Source organism: Miscanthus floridulus, chromosome 5 (assembly GCF_019320115.1).
Source record: "Miscanthus floridulus cultivar M001 chromosome 5, ASM1932011v1, whole genome shotgun sequence".
Classification (NCBI taxonomy): domain Eukaryota; kingdom Viridiplantae; phylum Streptophyta; class Magnoliopsida; order Poales; family Poaceae; genus Miscanthus; species Miscanthus floridulus.
This window is the reverse complement of record NC_089584.1, coordinates 5,141,973-5,147,869: the sequence shown is the minus strand read 5'-3', so window position 1 is coordinate 5,147,869 and position 5,897 is coordinate 5,141,973. Positions and strand designations below refer to the sequence as shown.

Here is a 5,897-nt window from a genome sequence, read left to right as displayed (position 1 = left end):
TCAACAAGACGTCCATCTTGGTTGACAGTACGCACACCTCTTCTGGTACTTCTTCGCTCTTATTGCAAGATTGAATGTTGCATGATGACCAGCCTTGATTAGAGGCTATCTTTTCCATAAGAGTTTTAGCTTTTTTAAGGGTGAATGACATAAATGATCCTCCGGTAGTAGCATCGAGTTGTTCATGAGCTTTCTGAGTTAATCCATGATAGAAACTTTGTGTGAGCAACCATTGTTCTATCCCATGATGAGGACAATCTAAAATATATTCTTAGAAACGTTCCCATGTTTCTGGAATGGTTTCTCCCTTCTGATGTTGGAAGTTGGAAATCTTTCCTCTTAATGCATTGGTCTTGCCTACAGGGAAGAACTTTTCTAGGAAGGCCTTTGAACACTTTACCCATGTGTTGATGTTATCCTTATTGGTGTAGAACCACTGCTTCGTCCTTCTCACAAGTGAGAATGGAAAGAGGCGGAGTAGTATGATGTCTTGAGCAACGTCCTTGATAGCGATTATGCCGCTAATCTCCAGGAAATTCTAAAAATGAGCACTAGCATTTTCATGTGCCTTTTCACTAAATGGGGTAGCTTGTACCATGTTGATGAGGCTTGGCTTGAGCTTAAACTCAAGGTTATTGGTTTTGAGTGTTGGTCTAGTGCGAATGTTCTTAGTGCTTGGAGCAGAGAACTCGCGCAGAGTCTTGTCAGCCATAGCTTCAGAAACTGGTGTTGAGCTTTCTCTTGATTGGATTGATTCTGATTGATGGATATTGTTGGTGAATCACAGTCAATCCTGCAATACCCTATATAAGATATGAACAAAGATAAACATGGGTAAGCCTGCTAAAGCAGAGGTGTTATGATTTCATCAATAAGTATTTATTTGATCAATTCTCTATAGCCATGTGCCCCTCCCCTACAACGGCGCCAGAAATGCTTGTTGACATTTCTTAGCATCACTCTTTACTAAGTTGTTATCCCTAGCATGATGCCAGAAATGTGTTTTGGTAATTATTAAGAACACTTGACAATTTAGAAATATCATATAAGTTGAAATAATCCGCAAGCACACAGATAATATACCACTGTAGCATTTCACCCGGGAGTATACCAGGTATCATTATTTATATTTTATCTATAGGGAGGAGCTATGGGGTTGGCATAGAGATATATACTTATGATAAAACCACTCTCATGCTATGGCAGGGGTAAGTCAAGTAATAAATAAATGATAAGTGCAAGGTATTAATAATATTCTAGAGATAGAAATAGATACTCATAAATATAGTATGACTAAGTAGGATATTCGTTAAGAGCAAAAGATTCCTAAGTCATTCCTTATTTACTAAGTAGTTTGTACACCCAAGTATATACACTCTCATCTATAGCATAATTAGCTTTGGATCTATGCATAAGGAACATTACTAAGAAAGATCAAGAACAGAGCTTGACTCCCTTCGCAATCGGGTTCTACTTGCTCTACAAACAGGAAGTGGACTACAAAGGAGTCAATAGGAGTGTCACATCCGCGATCTATCACATGACCCAAAGTGTAGAATGCATCCGCAGGTAAACAATATTTAAGAACCATGCTTACATAATATCGACCACTTAACTCACTCGAGTATTGAGCTAAGTGCTTTGCGAACATATGCATAAATTCATCATCAATCATAACTATATCAAGCATATAACTTGAGCAAACTAGGAACATAATAAATAGCAATATAATATTAAAGTAGCACAAAGTCATAAATAAGAGAGATACAATGGCTATACCAGTCTCCAAACGGCGAATCCGGAATCCTGAGCAATAGCCCAAACTCTACTTAAACCTTGCTAGCTAGCCTATACTAGAACTTGAAGAATTGGAGCTCTATTCTCTTCTCTTTGAAAACCCTAATTTTTGGTCTACTCTTGACTTATGCAATGCCCTAGGGAGGGGGGGGGTAGGGGCTAGTATATATAGGCCGGAGCATCAATTCTGAGCCCTCGGATCAAACCGACTTAAATAAACGTCATAGATGCAATCCATAAGGCGGTGGAGAACCGACGTACGAAGGAGGGACTGCCATGTGGGACTAGGGGGCCGGCCAGCCTAACCTGTCATCCTCTCAGGGTCTGCTTCGGTGACGTGACTTCTGGTGTCCTCTAAAACCTTCTGGAGTAGTTTTCGTTGTGGATAAGCGTAATTTTATTTGATGTTTTGATCCCCCTTGACGGTTTTCTGGATAAACCCTACTGAAAATACAGATTCACCAAAACTCGTGGAAATTGTTAGTTTAAACTCCTAAGTCTATGTTGGTGATTATTTTTATGCATGATTTCAAGTTATATTGGTGGTTTATAATGGATGATAACTACCATCAATAGCCTCATCAAAGTCGCCAAAACCATACATATCTTCACCATACCCGTTCGATGCATCCATAACTCCTTAGAGCCGCTTTTTCTTCCTTCTACCCTTCTTTGTCTTCAGAAGGTCCAGGTTGGGAACATAATCCAACCCGTAGTACTCAGGCCATTATGTCAGATCTAGGTAAGGCTCGAAGCTCGACTCCCACACTTTGAGAGTGTTTAACATGAGGTAAAAAGGAGATATGAACTTTTCACTCTCGTGGTCTAGACCCCTGCATCTACAAGCTGTAATGACATGCGAGCAAGGCACATGGAGGAGTTGTGGAATGTTACAAGAGCATTCCACTTTCTCATGGTCCACCCTATAATTCCTACCACCGTACTTCTCGCCCTCGGGTTCGTTCCTCTGGCTAACCTGATATTGTACACTAACCTCGATGGCCCAAAGGCCTCCCCCACTTGGTTCGAAGTTATCGTCTCTAAGAGATCCAAATGTTTTCTACCGGCTCTACCCCATTTTTCTTTGGACGCCTTTGCTAGGTTCCATCGATTGACAAAGTATTCATTGCACTTCCTGAATGAGTACTCCACAATACCTAACACGGGGACTGCATGAATACCCTTGAACACCTTGTTGAACAATTCTAAAGAATTGGTAGTCATCACGCCATACTGAAGACCTCCGGCATCGAATGCAAGAGCCCACTTGTCCCTTTGAGGCATCTGATCCTCAAGCCAACTCTTTGCCCTAGCATTGAGGACCTTCTATAACTCCACAAGCGTCTCTTTGAACTTTTCCTTGGTTCAACACCCACATAGTGACTTCAACTTCTCCACTACCTCTTTTTTCTTCTGCCTCCTCCATATGTTGGCAGCAAAGTGCCTCATGCACCACCGATGCTCAAGAGGAGGGCGTCCATCTACATGCTCTTTCATAGCTGTCAGCAGACCGTGATGCCGATCTAAGATCATGCATATGTTCCAAGATGAATGGAGCACATTTTGTCTCACAAGCTTCATGAACCAACACCAGCTGTCATCGTTCTCACCCTTAGCCAAAGCAAATGCTAAAGGGACAAGTTGATTGTTCAGGTCCACTCCAACGGCAATCATCAATACACCCCTGTACTTGCCTGTTAGGAATGTACCATCAACAAGTACTAAGGGACGACAATGCTTGAAGGCCTCTGCGGACTGAGCAAAACACCAAAAAACTCTCTACAGAACATGCTTTGGAATGCCGTCCACATCCATGACAATGCGACCCACATAAGGATACCACCTAAGGCTTGGATTGTAGTGTTTCATGGCACTTAGAATCCTATGCACTTGGTTGTACGCCTCTTTTCAATCGCCCCATAGCAACTCGCATGCTGCTTTACCTGCCATGCCTGAGTACTTCACTCTATAACTAGTGAACCTAAATATGGTCTCAATCATGCTTGAAACAGATGTGTCACTATCATCCCTAACCATGCCAACAAGACGACGACCAAGGTAACGGGCTGTGTTTTGGGCGTGCACACCCTTCGACCTCGAAGATCGACACGTGTGAGGTTGCCTCACATTACGAGTCTTCCACTTTTCATTTCTCTGCCTCCAAGCCCATAGACCCCATTGACATCCATTCTTACAAAGGACCATGTACCTCTTGTTCTTGTCGGAGTGGAACACATAATACGACCTGTGAAATCGAATGACATAATCCATCAGGAAATACTTTAGATGCTCCAACGTATCAAATACCATTCCCTTCTTAATCTCCACCTCCTCACTATCTGGTATCTCATCGGCCACCAACGTCAAATCGGTGTCACATATTGCCTAGTCAACCATACTAATGTTCATGAAATTTGGTACCGAGGGTACCTCCACATGGATAGCCTTCAATTGCCTCAGTTTGATGTCATTGTACTCCATTCTCAATGACCCATCAGCTAGGACTCCTATTGTGTTCGAAAACCCTCCCTCACAACAATCACTTTCATCCTCGCTACTAGGCTCAGACCTGTACTCGTCCTCCAAGACATCATTCAAAGTACTTGGCCCCAAAGTAAAGTCATCTTTGTCCACGGAGGCAACATCAATTTCGTCATCTTCCGATCCTTCAGATGTGTCATCCATATCATATGTTCCATCTCCGTTGCCATCATCCTCATCAAACATTTCTTCATCGAAATCATCATTCAAGGCACCGAGCTCACATGACCTATCAACATGTCTAATGACAATCACCTGCAACTCTTCATCTTGGGTAAGGTTCTCTATAGGCTCCACATCCACATTATCATCCACAGCCACCACAATTGGGCTAGACCCATTCTCCACAACAACTTCCAAGCACCTAACACTGCTACTCTTGACAACTTCTATGTAGTTCTTCCACTCATCCTCACATGACAAACACATCAACACATAGTGTGCTTGTTCCTTCCCATAGTCAAACCGACCTCTCAATCTTAGTGGCCACCCAAATTTATCCCGGCATTGGCTAACCAAACTATGAAAGGTAGGTGTACTAAAGAACTGAACATGTTCTTGCATGCTTTCAAACTCCCCATTTCCTTTAACTTTGCCACCATGAAACAATCGCACTAACCAATCCATCTACAAAATATGGACCAACATATCAATACCAATAACAACTACACATTTGCTAACCCTAACGTGTGCATTCACTCCTACATTACCATGACACAAAATGGAACAAACATACCTATACAAATCCTTCATATATCAACTACCTACATCCATGCAACAAAGAACTTTACATCCAATCCACGAGTAGAGTATATCCTAAAACTAATGCACACATCAAACACTACCAACGAACGCTAAAAAAATGCATTCATAACATAGCAAATTTGCTAACCCTACCAATGCAACTAAAGAGCCACAACATCAAAAAATGGAGGCGTGGGACTTCTACCTAGAGGTGTTTGACGGTGGTGAAGGTCGGCGCCGGGGGGATGGGCAGGCGGTGGGGGGGGGGGCTGCCGGCGCCCGCATGGGCACAGCGGCCACGCCACGCCGGCGGCAGGGGCTTGCCTCCCTTCATGCCGATACGAGAGAGGGACGAGCCCTAGAGTTACTCGAGAGGTGGACGTGCAGGGGAGAGGTACAAGAGTGGCGGCGCAGGCGGCAACGGCGCCTAGGAACCATGGGTGTGGGGGAGTGGATAGAGAGAAAGAGAGAGAAAGAAAATGGGTTGGGCCGACTAAACCTAAGTCCCCTTGTCACGCCATCCTACCTGGTGCGACAGCGCTGTCGTGCCTAAGTCGCTGGCACAACAGGACAGGGCCCACAGTATGCCACGCCAGCATCGGTCAACGACCGGTGCCGCCGTGGCTCGGCTTGCCATGCTAGTGAAAGGTCCTAATGGCTAGAGGGGGGTGAATTGCCTATTAAAAATTTCTACAACAACATTTAGCAAACCGGTTAGACAATTATGAGGAGAAGCAAGTGTTGCGCTAGCCTACTAAAAATGTAAGCCACCTACCACAATTTTTGTTTATATAGTCTCTATCCACACAATGGCT

General features: G+C 43.7%; 1 non-coding gene across 1 annotated transcript; it reads left to right on the top strand.

The window, feature by feature from the left end:
- Positions 1–239: 239 nt before the first annotated feature.
- On the top strand, positions 240–346 carry LOC136455797 (small nucleolar RNA R71). The gene has a single exon (XR_010759264.1). It is a non-coding gene; the product is annotated as a small nucleolar RNA R71 (small nucleolar RNA).
- The last annotated feature ends 5,551 nt before the right edge of the window (positions 347–5,897 follow it).